At 60.7% G+C, this 16,751-nt stretch overlaps 1 protein-coding gene across 1 annotated transcript in view; it reads right to left on the minus strand.

The window, feature by feature from the left end:
• Nucleotides 1-16,083, minus strand: part of MGAT3 (beta-1,4-mannosyl-glycoprotein 4-beta-N-acetylglucosaminyltransferase) — a 30,807-nt gene extending 14,724 nt beyond the window's left edge. The window contains exon 1 of the mRNA XM_060165444.1: nt 15,960-16,083. The gene's annotated coding sequence lies outside the window, so the exon portion shown is untranslated. The remainder of the gene's footprint in view (nt 1-15,959) is intronic.
• Nucleotides 16,084-16,751: the final 668 nt, after the last annotated feature.

The following is a 16,751-nucleotide window of genomic DNA, read 5'->3' on the forward strand; positions in this document are numbered from 1 at the left end:
AGAAAACTGAGAGCGATGGGGTTTTCTTGGATTGGAGGGTTGATCAGAGGTTGCCTCCTAAAACCCTTGGAAAGTTTCGCCAGAGGCAGAATGGAAGATGACCCAGGTCGAGTTGGTCTCACAAAGTGGACCAGATGAGCTTTGCTTGTTTTTGTTTTGTTTTTGCGGTACGCGGGCCTCTCACTGCTGTGGCCTCTCCCGTTGCGGAGCACAGGCTCCGGACGCTCAGGCTCAGCGGCCATGGCTCACGGGCCCAGCCGCTCTGCGGCATGTGGGATCCTCCCGGACCGGGGCACGAACCCGTGTCCCCTGCATCGGCAGGCGGACTCTCAACCACTGCGCCACCAGGGAAGCCCTGAGCTTTGTTTGTGTGACTAGACTGGTCCTGTCTGCTCAAGAAGTTTTTAAGGCTGGTCTCCTTTTGTTTCTGATTTTAACAAACCCTCCCTGAACTCTCCCCTCTACAGTCCCTGCCCGTAAATACGACCTGCCCCAAACCCTCCACAGACTCGCTCATAGTTGGCTCCACTTTGCTTGTCCCAAACTGCAAGTCCTCACCTCTTTGAGCTGGCCTCAGTTTACCTCTTTACTGAGGTCAACACAGCTACACCCTCTAGCTGGGCAGGGCTGGGCAGGGCTGGAGACCAGCAAACCTGGAACATTCCTCCCAGGAGAGGGCGCGTCCATCACCACCGCCTTCTTCAGGGCAGCTGGAACTTACTGAGTGCCACGGGTGCCGGCCGCTGCGTGAGCTGGCCTTACTCCATTATCCTCAAGGCAACTGGGCAGGAGGAGAGGGGCACAGGGGCTGAGGGACCTGCCTGAGACTCAGCTGGCAGCAGCAGGACTCACACCCACACGCCACCGCTGCGGCTTCTCATTCAGGCTTTCCCGCACAAAGTCTAGGCTGCTGCCTTGAGCCTAGCCCGGGTCAAAGGCCCCTGCACGTCTGCCCCGGCCCCCAGCAGGAGCCCGTGGGCCTGCGTTTGTGGGTCACAGTCCTCCCTGGCTCTGGCATGCGCCCAGACCAGCCACCAGAGCCCCGTGCCCAGGACAGCTGCACCCTCCCAAAACCCCTCTGCCGGCAGCTTCCCCGCCCCACCCCACCCCGACTCCCCCTGGAACAGTGTGAGCGCCCCCTTCCCCCGTGGCACTCTCAAGGCTGGGCTGCATTGACTTAAAACCGCATGTCAGGGTTTCCCTGGTGGCGCAGTGGTTGAGAGTCCGCCTGCCGATGCAGGGGACGCGGGTTCGTGCCCAGGTCTGGGAAGATCCCATATGCCGCGGAGCGGCTGGGCCCGTGAGCCATGGCCGCTGAGCCTGCGCGTCCAGAGCCTGTGCTCCGCAACGGGAGAGGCCACAACAGTGAGAGGCCCGCGTACCGCAAAAACAAACAAACAAACAAAAAAAACACATTTCACAAAACCCAGGGTTCCCTGAAAGGCTGAAGGAGCCCCAGAGCCCTTTCCCATCCCCTACCAACTCCAATGGGAACAGATCAACCTGGACAGGGTCCCGTGTCGGGGTCTCCAGTAGCCTGAAGGGGGTCTGGTGCTCTAAGAAGTCGAGAAACTTCTGAGGCCAGGCCTGGACTTCAGGAGCTCTGGCGGCCTGAAGCTCCTTAGGGGACCTGACTCCTGCAGACCCCTGCCAGGGGTTGTCGCCTGCCCATGTGTACTGCTCTCCTGCCTACACCCTCCCTCTCTTCAACTTCTATCCCCACCTTGCCCTTTACTTTTTCCCTAGCCCTGCTGGCCTGGAGCTCAGAGACAGTGAGGGAGGGCCCCACAGCGCCTGCACCCACCACTCAGGGGTTTCTGTTTGCTTGCAGTTTGCCAGCTGGGCCTGGCCGTATGGCCTGGGGACACACAGACCACCGCGCCCGTGGCCACCCCTACCAGCCTGTCACCGTAAGGGGGGAAGAAGAGCGCCCACCTGAGGCCTATCCCAGAGCCACTCTCTGGCAGGTGCACTAAGTGCTTTAGCTCTAATCTGATCCTTCCATGAGCCCCCATCACCGTCACAGGCGAGGAGAGGGGTTCAGAGTCTGAGTGACCAGCCTGACTCACCCTCTAGGCGGCAGCAGAGTGGCCGACCAGCCCCTGGGCCCTCGCGGTACCCACCACCCCACCCTGATCTCTGCCTGGCACCTCCCTGGAACCCCCAGGCCCACCCTCCCCTCACCTGACCCAGTACTTGCCTTGGGTCCGGCGTGGCACGCCACAGGTAAGGCAGTGTCCCATCCCGGCGGCTGTACCGTGCTTCCCGACCCCCTCCCGGCCTATATGGCTTGTTTCTCCCTGGAGGCTGTCCCCCCACCCCCAAGCTGAGCGCAGGCAGCAGCAGTTAGGTGGCGATGCGGTGAGCCAACTCTGGCCTGGCCTGACACCAGCTCTGCCCTTCATCAGGGCTGGTTTCCTGGCTCCACCTCTTCCCAGCCGGGTGGCCTCACCTCTATCCACGAGGTACAAACAATAACCAAGCGACAGGGCAAGGCAGCCTCCCGCTGCGGGAGCCGCTCCCCAGAGCCAGGAGCCAAGGAGGTGAGGGCACCCGGCGTTTCCGTGTCACAGGTGAGGGGCCTGTCGGTGCCCTGCGCTCAGTAGACCACGAGCCCAACTCCTCTTGGAGTCTCTCCCTGCTCGCTCTCTGGGCAGAAGTTCACCGTGACCTGTGCCCTGACTCCCAAGGTGCTGCTGGGCACGTCCAGCGGGACGCGGATGGGACACGGAGGTCCACGCAGAAGAGCTCAGAAGCAAACTCGCTCCACTGGTGGGACCCAGTGGCTCAAACAAAGAGGGGGCTGGGGGCGGGGAGAGGAGCTGGGGGACCCGGGTCTGAATCCGACTCTGCCCACTAGGAGAACCTGGGCCGTTCACCCGCACGGGGGCCCAGCTCTCCGGGGGTGGGAAAAGAGGCTGGCCAGGGATGAGAAATCAGAGGGCTCAGAAGAGACCCCCAAACAGCTACCGTACTGCCTGGCTCCACGTCCAAGTCCACCACTGGCAAGGCATTAGTTCTCTGTGTTAGGAATGGCCCTCTCCGGGGTCCTCCCGAGAGGGTGAAGCCGTAAATCAGGCCCCGGCGCAGAAGGGGGCTGGCCGGCAGAGCTGCCAGCATTCGTGCTGCTGGAGGGTGGGATGCATCAGAGGCCTTTAAACACACTGCCCCGCACCCCTGGGACTCCTCCTCCCCCCTCCTCACAATGCAGTTTAGCCCTCGCCTCCCGGGGGCGTGCGCTGCAGGGGCGCCTCCACCCAGCTTGCTCGGGAGAGAAACTTCCTGTTGGTCTGTCTGCCTGCCCTGCAGCCCCCCTGTGCCTCAGTGTCTCCCTCTGTCACATAGGATCAGCCCCACCCAGTAGGGTGGCTGGAGGCCCGAGTGAGGAGAGTTGAGAGGACACCCCCAAGTAGGGGGACGTCCCAAGGGCCCAGGGGCTGGGTCATCTCTGCAGGGAAAGGGCTGGGAGAGGCGGGGCGGCGTGTGGTGCCGGTGCCGGAAGGGAGAGAAAGGAGGAAGGAAGAGGAGGCCAGGGTCCAGCCGAGGTGGAGCCTAGGCAGCAGGAGGCTGCAGTGATGACTTGGGCAGACTATTACTCATTAATAGAGCTTCTGATTGAAGGACTGAGAAGAACCCGGCTTCTTCCAGTTCATGACAGTAACACGCTGCCAGTCCTTCAGCGAATGTGGACGGAGCCCCGCCCCACGCAGGCCTATTGCTCACATCCTTACGTAGCCCACTGAGGCCAGTGGGGAGGAAACCCCCCCAGAGACCCCTGCACCTCAGGCTTGCAGCTCCTGGCCCACCTCCCAGCCACTCGGCCTTCCAGACCCAAATGACCCACCCTGGCCCGTCAGGAAGAGAGGGCGGCCAGAGCAGACAAGTCCAGGGGCCGAGGCCAGCCCTGCCCTGCCTCAGTCTCCACATCTGTGGAATGGAAATCAGAACACCCACACCTCCCAGACTCACAGTGAGGAAAAACAAGGCCAGTCAGGCCGGGGCTGAGCACTTTGTGCCTCTACAAGAACTCATTTCTGGGCCCGGCACGATGTGAGATGCCCCCAGCCCCGTCTCTCAGGAGCGAGAGCCCTCAATGACAGAGCAGTGGGGCAGCAGCTCCCTGGAATCCAGACTCCAGCGGAACTGTACTCAAATCCGGCCCCTGCGTCTTCTCGACCCTGTGTGATCCTGGCAGGTCACTCAATATCCCTGGACCTCAGAGTCCCCGTCTACAACGTGGGATCATCCCAGCCCCTCAGCTCAGGAGAATTAAACGGGGTAACGCCCAAAGCACCTTGACAGAGACCAGCCCTCTGATCTCCGAGGCTGAGCTCATGCCGGCTCTCCGCACAGCCTCACCGCGTGCCTGGATGGCCCGGCTGGGGCGCTGCTGGGCCTACTGGCGCCTCCCTCCAAAGCGCCTCTACTCCTCCTCACCGGCCCCGCCTTCCCTTTATTTTCTGTCTTGAAATTCTCAATTTTTGAACAAGGGGCCCTGCATTTTCATTTGGCACTGAGCCCACCAATTCTGTCACTGCGAATCCCCATCAGGCCACATCCCTCTGCGCAAACCCCTCATCACACTCAGAGTAAAATCCAAGCTCCTTTCTGCACCCACAGGCCCAGTCCCTGCATCTTTGCTGACCTCGCCTCCCTTGTCCACTTGACTCCAGCCACAGTCCCTGCCTTCCCAGCCCTTCCACACCCCAGGCTCACCCGTCTCAGGGTCCTCGCACTGGCTGTTCCCTCCGCCTGGAATGCCCTTCCCTCAGATCTCCACATGCCAGCCGCCTGCTCAGAGGGGCCTTCCTGACCAGCCAGCTAAAGGGGCCGTCCCCTCCCAGGTCATCTGCTCCACAACACTCCTCACTGCTGAAGCTATCTGTCTCCTTGTTTATGTGTTAGTGGTCTGTCTCCCCCACCCACACCCTGCTCGCTTGGAATGTCAACAACATGAGAGCAGGGTCACCATGGGCCCCAGTCATCGGTCACTGCTACTCCCCACCCCCTAGGACAAAGCCTGGCCCAGAGCAGGAGCTCCATAAACAGCTGTTGAATGAGGATGGAACTCATATGAGAAGTGATGCTAGACCCCTGGTGGCAAGTATCATCTGGTTTGGGGGTGCCTGAGGCAGCAGGCCCGCCAGTGCACACCCACACCTAGCAGGGTTCCCTCCACTGCTCCAGAGGAAGCCCCCCCAGCCCTGCTGAGATCAGCGCCGTCCTGCCCAGGCAGCCCCAGCAGTGCCAGCCCCTCCTGCCAGGCTCGCCCATCCTCCAGGGACAATGTACAAAGGGCCACTTCAGTTCGGAGCCTCAGCTCCATCTCCAGCCCAGCAGGCCTGAGTGTGGGGGAAGAGAGGGGAGGGCACACCCCACCCCTCCTCTGTCCTCGTGGAGCTTTTTCTAGCACAGGCAGGATGCAGGGTGGGCGACAGAATCAAGCGATAGCTGGAGAGACTGTGTCCCATGTGCTGCCCCCTGGGGGGCAGGGGTAGGTGAGTGCCCACGTGGGGGGCGGAGCGGTGCCCATGCCCAGGGTGGAGGCAGAGGTTGGCCCCCGTGTTCCTAGGCAGTAGGTGTGGAAGAACTCCCACGGGCACCTCCCCACATGTACAGGGCGGCAGGTGGTGCGTACACCTGTGCATGCGGGAGGCCCGAGTGCTGGCTGGGTAAGGGAAGAGAAGAGCAGAGCCAGTGGGATCTGGGCCAGGCTGCAGGGAGGGTGGGGACCTGGGCTTTAGAGTCAGTTCCCATCATGCCTGGAACCCTCCACTGCAAGACAGGGCGCAAGGGACTTCCCTGGTGGCGCAGTGGTTAGGAATCCGCCTGCCAATGCAGGGGACACGAGTTCAAGCCCTGGTCCGGGGAGATCCCACATGCCGCAGAGCAACTAAGCCCGTGCGCCACAACTACTGAGCCCGCGTGCCACAACTATGAAGCTGGCGCGCCTAGAGCCCGTGCTCCGCAACAAGAGAAGCCACTGCAATGAGAAGCCCGCGCACTGCAATGAAGAGTAGCCCCCGCTCGCCGCAAACAGAGAAAGCCCGTGCGCAGGAACAAAGACCCAATGCAGCCAAAAATCAATCAATCAATCAATATTAAAAAAAGTGGGGGGGCTTCCCTGGTGGCGCAGTGGTTGAGAGTCCGCCTGCCGATGCAGGGGACACGGTTTCGTGCCCCAGTCCGGGAGAATCCCACATGCCGTGGAGCGGCTGGGCCCGTGAGCCATGGCCGCTGAGCCTGTGCTCCGCGGCGGGAGAGGCCACAGCAGTGAGAGGCCCGCATACCGCAAGAAAAAAAAAAAAAAAAGACAGGGTGCAAAGAACTTGCTCAGTTGTTCCAACAACCTGAGCTGATAACCTGTGACCTGAGCCTGGCACCCAGGATGCTTGTACAGCTTCGGGCATTACCAACTTTCCTCCTTCTGGAACCCGTCAGGGGTGCAACCATCCACCTAGCCGCCCACGCCAGGAGCCCAGGAACCACCCTAAATCCTCCCTCACTGACCCCGCATGACTAGGCCTGTGTATTCCATGCCCTGATACCTCACAAGCCCCACCCTTTTCCCTGTGCCACTGTTCCACACTGGTGGTACCACCACCAATGCTCACCTGCACAACAGGAGTGGCCTTCCCAAGGGGGCTCCAGCCAGGTGCCTGTGAGCCAAGCAAGAGCCCCATCTGGCGCTGCCCCTCCTAGCTGAGAACCGTGTCCTCAGGATAAAGTCCAGATCTTCCAGGAGGCTCGATGTTTCTGTGTAATCTTACACTCCCTCTCCCCATGCCGGTCTGGGGAGGGTTCAGCTGAACTAGACTTCCTCCAGGTCTCCCTTGACCCCAGGCTATGGAAAGAGCCGAGCTGTTTCAACCCTGGCCTGCCCCCCACTCCCCTGGTCCCCAGCTCCAGCACAGCGCCTGACACAGAGGTTTGCTGAATGAATGAAAGACCTTCCTCCCATATCTACACACCTGCACTTTTCAGTCAATACCGCCGGGCTCTCAGGCCTGGTCTGGGGCCTGGAAAAGTGCCTGCAGGTCCCAGTCCTGCCTGCCACGTGACCTCGGGCTCAGCGCACCCCAGGGAAGCGGCGCATCTACGTGAATTCGAAGGGTCCCTTCCAACGGGCTGGTGGTGCTGAAGGGAACGGTTCCGTCCTCAGTGCTCAGCAACGTGATGGCTGATGGTTGGGAGGCAGTACGGGAAGGAAGAAGGTGGAAAATGAAGCAATGGCTTCGAGCAGGTTAGGATCCTCCCCACCAAGGCTCACCGCTGTGTGCTCAGTGCCCAGAGCCAGGCCTGGCCTCGAGCAGCCGCTGCTGAATGAAGAAATGGGCTTGAACCCTGGCTGTGCCACCCACAGCTCTGTGGCCCCAAGCAAAAGTCCTACCCTCTCCAGGCCTGTCTGCTGAGCCATTAAAGGGAGGCTGGTAACACCACCTGCAGGGTCCTCGGAGGGATGTGGGGCTGCACCTGGCCCAGAGCCTGTGGCTCCCGCAACCTGGGAACCTGAGCACAATTAACCTCCTGCTGGGAGTGGCTCTGACAGAGCAGGTGCACAGCTGGTTGGCTCTGCGGCTCTGGGCACCCAGTGAGCCTCCTCGAGGCTGAACAATGAGCCTTTTCTCTTTTCCCTTCCCGATTACTCTCTGTCCGCCCCTGCCTGCGAGGGGCCATAGCCTCCTTGGGTCAGTCCCCACCAGGGACTCTCAGTGAGCCCTCACCAAATGGCAGGGGCCATCGCGCAGGGCTGCAGGCACTGGGCCCCGCTCCTTAATTTCATGGAAGCCACCAATCTCTTCTTGCTTCTTTAATTACTTAGTCCTTCCCACCGCTGGATCCAGAGAGCATTCTGGAACAGGCCTGCAAGTGCTCAAACTTCCCACTGACGGTGGGGCAGCAGTGACAGAAGCATCACCACAGGTGCGAAGGTCATTCCAGGGGTCAGGTGGCTGGGGTCCCAGTCTCAGCAATTGCTAACCTCCCAGGAGACCCTGGGCGCCCAGAGCAGCGCCCCCTTCCCAGGTGATGCGCTTCATCTCAGCTCATCTTCGCGAGCCCACCTCACAGATGGGGACCGGGGCTTAGAGAGGGGACATACCTTGTCCAAGGTCAGGTACCAGCAGGCCATGGGAAGGGCCTGGCTCAGCAGAGACCACGTGCATGCCCACTGCTGCTCACCAAGGTGCAGGACCGCCCCATCCTCTCTGGACCTCAGTTTCCCACTGACCCCCGGGGGCACGGACTTGACCTTCCAGCTCTGACTGATATCAGTGCTCCGCATTCCAGGCCACATTCTAGGTTTGCTGCTCCATTTCCCCCCTCCAATTCCATAATCCAGTTTCTCTCTTCTGAATTGAGGGGTTCCACTTCTAGGTGCTATGTTCTGGGGTCTGGTCCCGAGGTTCTCCTCTCATGGAAAGTTCTGCAGCCCTGGCTCTCCAGCCCACATGCTACTTCTTCAGGGCACTGTACTCTCCTCCCTGCACTGGCAGCGGGGCTCACAGCCCACAACTCCGTGTTCCAGCCCCATCAGCCTTCAGGAGCACTTCAGAGCAGTGAAACCAGCAAGGAGGGTCAGCTTGGGGTCCCAGGGCCATCGGGGGATCGCAGAGCACACCCACAGCTGGGCAGGAGTGCCCCTCCTCACCCTTCTCCCCGTCCTTCCAGGATGCCATCCTGCCCACCCCCACCCCTGCTGGCCACCGTCCCCACCAGTCTGCACTGGGATGTCCTGACAAGATGGGCACTTCCCAAGAGCAGAGACCTTGGGACACTCATCTTCAGGGTCATGGCCTGGCACCCCCTTGTGGGCACTCAATAAACGCTTGCTGAATGAATTAGCTAGGCATGATCAAGACTGGCATGGTTACACACGGGCACAGACTGAGGGACACGCATTCATATGACAGAGTTGCTCCTGCTGTGTGCACGCGCTGGTGACGCACACACACACACACAAATGCACAAAAACAGACACGCTCACACCCTGCGGTCGGCAGAGCTGTGCCCTGGCACCTAGCCCAGCCCCTGGCACATAGTAGGCACCGGTGATTAAGTGCTGAATGAATGAATGAGTGCTTTGTACCAGGGACAGAGCCAGGGGCCATGGAGGAGTCAGAGATTGAGTCCCCACCCGGCCTCGGGGCTGAGCTGTGATTAGGAATACTATTACCACAGGGGAGAACTTGACCACGTTGCAGGACTGCGGAAAGGCACTTCGAGGCAGGAGTCCGTCAGGAGGGCAGTCAACGGCGATGCACACCCACTGGGCACAGGGGTGTGGGGGTAAAGCCAACAGCTCTGGGGTCACCCCTGGCTGGAAGGGGCAGGAATGGCTTCCTGGGTGGGTGGCAGCACCTGGGGTGGAGTGGGTTGGCTTTCCAGGTGGACGGTCCAGCATAGCAACAGCCCCGAGGCTGGAAAGTGGGGTACATGGGAGAAGAGGAGCGAAGGCCGGACTGGTGCCATAGGAAGTCAGAGGTTGGGGCGGAATTCTCGGGGCGCTGCATCCCAGTAGCCCCAGGCCTGGACCCTCACTGACCCGATTTCCAGGAATGAGAGAGACGCAAGCTGTTTGCCACGGGTGCACATGTTCTGGGGTATGTGCCTGGGACGGGCCAACTCCCACCCTGAGACCCCACAGCCAGTCCCCCTGGAGGCTGCCCACAGGCAGTGACCCCAGAATCCAAAATATGGGGAGGTGGCTGTTCTCACGGCACCTTTTCTTTTTTTTTTTTTTTAAATTAGTTAATTTATTTATTTTTGGCTGCGTTAGGTCTTCATTGCTGTGCGCGGGCTTTCTCTAGTTGTGGCGAGCGGGGGCTACTCTTTGTTGCGGTGCACAGGCTTCTCATTGCAGTGGCTTCTCGCGTTGCAGAGCATGGGCTCTAGGTGCACGGGCTTCAGTAGTTGTGGCACGTGGGCTCAGTAGTTGTGGCGTACAGGCTTAGTTGCTCTGTGGCATGTGGTATCTTCCCGGACCAGGGCTCGAACCCGTGTCCCCTGCATTGGCAGGCGGATTCTTAACCACTGCGCCACCAGGGAAGCCCACGACACCTTTTCTTACCTCTCTCCTTTAGAATATTACTTCATCTCTCCGGTTATAAAGGTTTCTCATACATTCTAGGGAATCTGGACGTCACAGCGAAAGAAACAGGATGATACCACCCACCATCCCACCACCCCCTGGGCTAACATTTTGCCTTAAGTTCTTACGGAGTTTTTTCCTGTGCACATTTTTGCTGGAATGAGCTATTGACATGGATTTCCTGCCAGCTTTGGGGCAACACACATTTTTCCTAAGGAGCTTTGTCTCCCACACCGGAGGACCAGAGGGCAGACCTGAGCCCTGGGGACGCTGCTCTCCTTGACTCCTTCTCATCCACTCCCTAACCTGGACCCCATTGAGAAACACCCCTCGGGTGTGGGGTGCAGCCCCACAGTCCTGGGCTCTCCTCCTACAGACCACAAAGGTCTGGGTCAGTGCCAAGCACCCCGGGATCCAATCTTCCCTCTGGGAAATGAGCCGGTTCAGCTCCCCGGTGGCCCCAAGCTCCCCAGTATGGCCCCCTCTCTGGACTGAGGTGACAGTCACCGACTGGGCTGCACTTTCCAGTTGCCTTCAGGAGCTGCGCCGGGAGGTCCCTTGGTCTTTCCCAGAATCCCCTCCCTTTGCCACCTAGACACAAGGAACAGCAAAGCAACCCCACTGCTGTCCCTGGTGACCTGCACACGAGTCCCCTGACCCAGTCCTCTCTGTTCACTCCACTGGCATCCCTGCCAGACCCTCGATAGACCTGTCCTGCACACGGGTCTCATCCCATGGGGACGGACAGGCAGAAATCCCTAGCGAGGAGGATCAGCCTTGCCATTGGGGTAGGGGTGTGGCGTGGCTTCCTGAAGGAGTCTTAAAGGATGGGTCAGGAGAGGAGGGGAAGGGCATTCTGGACAGAGGGACAGCAGCAGAAAAGGCTTGAGAGGAAAGCTGGAAGCTGGATTTCTAGTCTGGCTGGGGGAGCTGGTGCATCGCTCCTGAGGTATTGAAATGAAATCACGCAAGAAAGCGCCAGCATCTCGTTCCCATTTCTGCCGTAAATATGAGTTACAACCATTAACATTCACAGTCCTGGGCGATGGGTCGAGAAGGCACCTTCTCTATCTTTCACCTAAACCAGCCAATCTGCCTTGTTTCCGGAAGTGGCCCTCATCTTCCACTCTCAAAATTACCATTCAACAAGTACTAAAGAAATACTTCTCGGGCTTCCCTGGTGGCACAGTGGTTAAGAATCTGCCTGACAATGCAGGGGACAAGGGTTCAAGCCCTGGTCCGGGAAGTTCCCACATGCCACGGAGCAAGGAAGCTCATGCGCCACAACTACTGAGCCTGTGCTCTAGAGCCCGCGAGCCACAACTACGGAAGCCCACGTGCCACAACTACGGAAGCCCGCGCGCCTAGAGCCCGTGCTCCGCAACGAGCGAAGCCACCGCAATGAGAAGCCCACGCACAGCAACAAAGAGTAGCTCCCACTCGCCGCAACTAGAGAAAGCCCGCACGCAGCAATGAAGACCCAACACAGCCAAAAATAAATTAATTAACTAAATAAATAAATTTAAAAAAAAAAGAAATACTTCTCGAGTGCCTCCTCTGTGTGAGGCATGGTGTCAGCCCCCAGGGAGTGCCTGTGTGCCCAGCCCAGGAACGAGTCCCCCGCCTTAATGGGCAGCTCTCCCTGGTCCCCCTTCCCTGGCCAGACTGTGTGCTGGTCCCCAGTAACAAGAGGAGAGTGGTGACGAGGGATTTGTCCAAAGTACTAAGCAAGCTCTGGGGGTTCCACAGCCAGCCCAGGACCTGTTCCCTGGAGGAAGCGGCAGTAGCAGGTGCTGGGATAAAAGCAATGGGCAGGGGGAGGGGAGGAGCGGGCAGGGGGCATGGCATAGTGTGTGCAGAGCTGGGTTGAGGCTGGGGGTGGAGCGGAGGCCGAGAACACAGGAGGGGGCTGAGTCATAGGGATCTGGGTCCCAGAGGGCGAGGGTCTCATCCTGGAATTCATGGGGCTAAGCAGTGGTTCTTGGAGTCCACAGGCCTCTGAATCCCCAGGGGATTCAAATCTGGGTTTCCAGCCCTCCCTCCCATGGTGTGATTCTGACTCAGCAGGGCAGGGTGAGGCCCGGGAAATACATACTTTCCCCAAGCTGCCCAGGTGAGGCAGGGCCCCGGGACTATGGCAAGGAAGGAAGTAGCACCAGGACCCTGAAGCGGGTGGCCTGGAGGCCAGGACACGGGTGAGGCAGCTGTCTCAGGCACCCAAGCCTCAGACAGCAGCCACCTCTGGGTGATTGAGGGGGCCTAGACAGGCAGCGCCATGAAGCTATGGGGTCCTACAGGCTAGATATAACCCTAGCCCTGCCACTTCCCGTCCCTGGGCCCCAGGCCGCCTCAAACTGCCAAATGGGATAATAATATTGGTAGCACCTGCCTCGAGGGAAGTTCGAGGCATCTCTGAACGCAGACAAAGTGCTTTGGCCCAGTGCCCAGCACACAGTAAGCGCTCGATAAATAACAGCAAATTATTATGACTGGAAAGTCCTCCATCATGGGTCTCTCAACCAGAGTCTCAGAGACTGCCTCTGGCCACCCTCCCTCAACCAGACGCTGTCTGGCCTGCTCCTTCTGGGAAGTTCCTGGCCTGCCTAGAGAGGTAGCCAGAGGCTGGGCCCTCAGGAGGCCCCAGTGTCCACACAGACTCCTACCTTCTGTCCTGGCCTTCACCCTGCACCCCACCCCACCCCAAGGAGTCCCACTTCAGTGGGAACCAAAGTCTTAGCGAAACAAGCTCTAAATTCATGAAACCACAGAGTAATGAGGTGTGTGAATGATTCTTATTGTTCCAGTTTTATTTTTATGGAAAAGATGAAAATAAGTGAGCCAACGGGGGAATTTCAGCAGTGCAAGGAAAAGCATTTGGGGACTCTGTTAACTTCTTGGATTATGGGCAAAACCTTGGGCCCCCTTGTCAGCCCATTCTAGACCACAGGACCGTGGGCCACTACCCTTCCACCCCCCACCCCCCAGGCCCGCTTCCAGCCCTTGGGAAGTTCCCACCCGCTCCTGAAGCCTCTCTTTCCCCTTCTGGAAGATGGGCACAAGCAAGGTCCCTGTGACCACTCTGCTGCAAGTGAGGCTGCCCTGTGGAGGGTCAGCGTCCTCCATCAGGGATGGAGAAGGGGGAGGAATGGGTGGAAGGAAGAGCAGAGCCGTTCCCCTGGGCTGAGAATCAGTTACACCCCAGCTCATTCGAGACCCAGTTGCCAGCATACCACTGCCCCCTGCTCAAGCAGTGGGTACAGAAAGGCAGGCTTTGGCCCATGGGGACTCACAGACAGAGGGGAAGACAACGCGGAAGTGGACGACACATCTACGGGGGCAGGCTGTGTAGTCTCTGAGGAAGCAGGGGCGAAGAGGGAGACTCATTCAGGGAGGGGGGCAGCGAATGCCCAATGGAAACTGAACCAGGCTGTTCAAATAGCGATAATGTGCATCATCCCCATTTTAGAGACAAGGAAACTGAGGCACAGGGAGGCAGAGTGACTAGTACACTGTCACACAGTAAGAAGTGACAGGATCGGGATTCGAACCTGGGCCACTGGATCTGGAATCCTTGCTTTTTAACTTCTGCACTTGGCTGCCTCATGGCACAATTATTGACTCTCCCCCTACCCCCAAGCAGCCAGCACAGAGCTAGGCAGACCATGGGTGCCCAGGGATATCTGTTGGCCAACTAGATTCCAATCTCCGGGGGGCAAGGCCTGTGTCCTCTCCACCTGGCTGCCCGGCACAGTGCCCCTCACAGGAGGACATCATGTTTGTTGGTCAGAATATCTGAAGAAACTTCTGGAAGGGAGCCCTGATCCCCATGTGGTAGATTAGAGCTAGCTGGGAGTGGGGTGCACCATGCGGTGTGGGGAACAAAGAGGCTTTGGCCTTGAGGAGCAGAGCAGAGCCCCCTGATGGGCATGGCTGGGGGCCAGAAGGTGATGGGTGCCCACGAGGGCAAGAGGAGGCTGTCTGTGCAGACCACCCTGTCCCTGGTCACTCCTCACTGCTCCTCCTAGAAGGAGGACATGGACATACAGCTCCCCCAAGCCTCGGCTACCTCCTAGTCACATCCAGCCCTCACGGGATCCTCACCGTCACCCATGAAGTGGACGTGGCCCGCCAGCTGGTATCCATGTCCCTGTTTTACACGTAAAAATACGGATGCAGCAGCCAGCGCTTCCCGAGTGCTTCTCAGGTGCGGCATGCGGCATCTCATGCAGTCCTCGCCACAACTCTGTGGAGGATTCTCCCCATGTGACAGATGTGGAAACTGAGGTTCTGAAAGCTGCCCAGCCGGAGGTGGTCCGGCTTCCACAGTAAAAGGGATCACCAGTGTGGGTCAAGCAGCCCTGACCACATCAAGGGCACTGGGCAGACCCTCGGAAGGGGGGCAGCTGAGCCAGATGGCGCTATCCCAGTCAAGTCACCCCTCACTGTGCTGTCCTCGTGCCAGCTCCCTGGTGTGACCCGCCATCTCGCCTCCACCTGGCCCTCCTTCCCTCCAGCCCTGGCTCCCCCTCTTCATCTGGCTTCTGATTTTGGCCTGACGCAGTGCTTGACCATCCCCCCACCTCCATCTCCCAGCACATACTCACATCTCTGAGCCTTTGCTCATGCCATCCTTCCTCCCAGAATGCCCTTCCCACTTTCTCCACCAACAAACCCTTCCAGCTTCCTTTTAGGTTTCCCAGCAAGTTCTCTCTCCCCCTTGGACTGGCAGCCCCTTTTTCAAACTTTCCTAGGACCCTGTGCCTATCTCTTTAGCACTGATAACCCCACAGAACTCCCAGCTCCTCCAGGTGGGGGGTGGGGGGGGCACTTGTCTTCTTCCCTCCATCCTCAGGCTTGGCCCGTTGCCTGGATTTTTAGTAACTGCCCAGGAGGTGACACAACAGTGCCCGCAACTCCCCCATCAAGGAAGGTCTGGCCTGGTGGCCCAGGAGTGAAGAGGAGTGCTCTGGGGTGGAGAGTGGCAGTGCTGGGGGACCCTGGAGAGAGCTCATTGAGGTAGTGTCCCTGCCCACGCCCCTTCTCGGAAGTCTTCCAGAGCCTAGACAGTCACCCGACCTCAGGTCACCAGGGTTGGCTGAGACCCATCTCTGCCTCTCTGGCACCCCAGCTCAGGCACCCCCCCCACTATAACCCAGGTGCACTCCCCTCCCCACCCCGGTTTCAGAACTCATTATTTGCAGATATTTATAGCGCCCTCCCCCAGCCTGGTTGCCTCCCCCGCCCTGGGCAGTGAAGTGGAAAGAGCGGGAGCCCCCTCAGCAGGAAGGGTTGGGGTTCTTCCCCCACTCCCCTCTGCCTGGTCCCGGCCTCCGCACCCGCCCAGCACCCAGACAGCGCCTGGGCCCCTGCCGCTGCCGCCGCCGCCGCCGCCGCCGCCGCAACCCGGGGCGGGGGGAGGTGGATGGGGGAAGGCGGGCGCTGAGGCCTCCCACCCCCAGTCCCGCGCCGCGCGGGAGGTTTGTCGGGGGCGCAGCGCACAAAGCCTGGCTCCAGCCCCGAGGCTCGGGGACGCCCCCGGCCCAGGCCGGGGGTGGGGGGTCGAGGGGATGAGGCTTTGCCCTCCCGGGCCACGGAAAGCTCCGCTGAGCAGCCGGGTTGGGGGAGGGGGCGCCAGAACTGAGTAGCCGCCTCTGCATCCGCCCGTCATCTCGGCCCCCCACCCCGGCCCCCCAGCGTAGTTCTCCCGCCCCCGCCCCCAAAGGTCACGCTCAGGGAGAGGGTCTGTGGGAGCTGTGACTGGGGGCGCAGCGAGCGCGGAGGAGGAGGCGCGGAGATGGAGGCGGAGGGCCGGAGTGCAGGGATGGAGGGGGCTGCGGCTCGGGCCCCCAGGACGCCAGGGTCAACTCACCCATCGCCCGCCGGGTCTCAGCAGCGGCGGCATCAGCGGCGGCGGCGGCTCCGCGGCCCCCGGGGCCCCCGGCGGGGAGATGCTGGCGTCCGCCGCAACCTCTCGCCCCATCCCGGGCTCCGGCGGCGGCGGCTGCGGCGGGCGCCCGGCATCGCAGGCGGCGCGGCCCCGGCCCGGCCCCGATCTCCGCCCCCCGCCCCCACCTCCACCCCGTCCCGCGGGCCAGGCGCGGCCGCCTGCCTGCACCACGGGGCCGCGGCGGGGGCCCGACGAGCAGACCGGCGCCGGGGAGGGCCCCACGGGAGGCGCGCGGGGGGTGCGGAGCCGAGGCCCGAGCGCCGAGCGCAGAGGTGCCGCTCCCTCCGGGCTCGGGCGGCTCCGGCCCCCGCCCCGCCCCCACCGGCGCCCCCTCCCCTCCGCCGCCAGCCGGGCTCCGCTCGCAGCGCCGGGACTGGGGGTGCCTCGGACCGCAGTCTCGGGCCGCCGCCGCTCCGCGCCTCCCGCGCGTGCGATCAAATTGTGTGTGTGTGTGTGTGTGTGTGTGTGTGTGTGTGTGTGTGTGTGCGCGTGTGTGCGCGCGTGCGCGCGCGCGCCCCTGCCTGTGACCGTGCGTGCGCCGGCCCACGGCCCGGTGCGTCCTGTGCGGTTGTGTGTGTGCGATGGGAGGCGGAGCGGGTCGGAGAGTATGTGTGTCTGGCATGTGCATGCGTCTGCGTGTCCGGTTCTGTGTGCGCCTGTATGCGTGTGTCTGTTTTGCAGTGTGAATGGGTCTGTGTGACCTGCAGCGTGTAC

The sequence above is a fragment of the Lagenorhynchus albirostris genome, chromosome 11, assembly GCF_949774975.1.
Source record: "Lagenorhynchus albirostris chromosome 11, mLagAlb1.1, whole genome shotgun sequence".
Taxonomy (NCBI): domain Eukaryota; kingdom Metazoa; phylum Chordata; class Mammalia; order Artiodactyla; family Delphinidae; genus Lagenorhynchus; species Lagenorhynchus albirostris.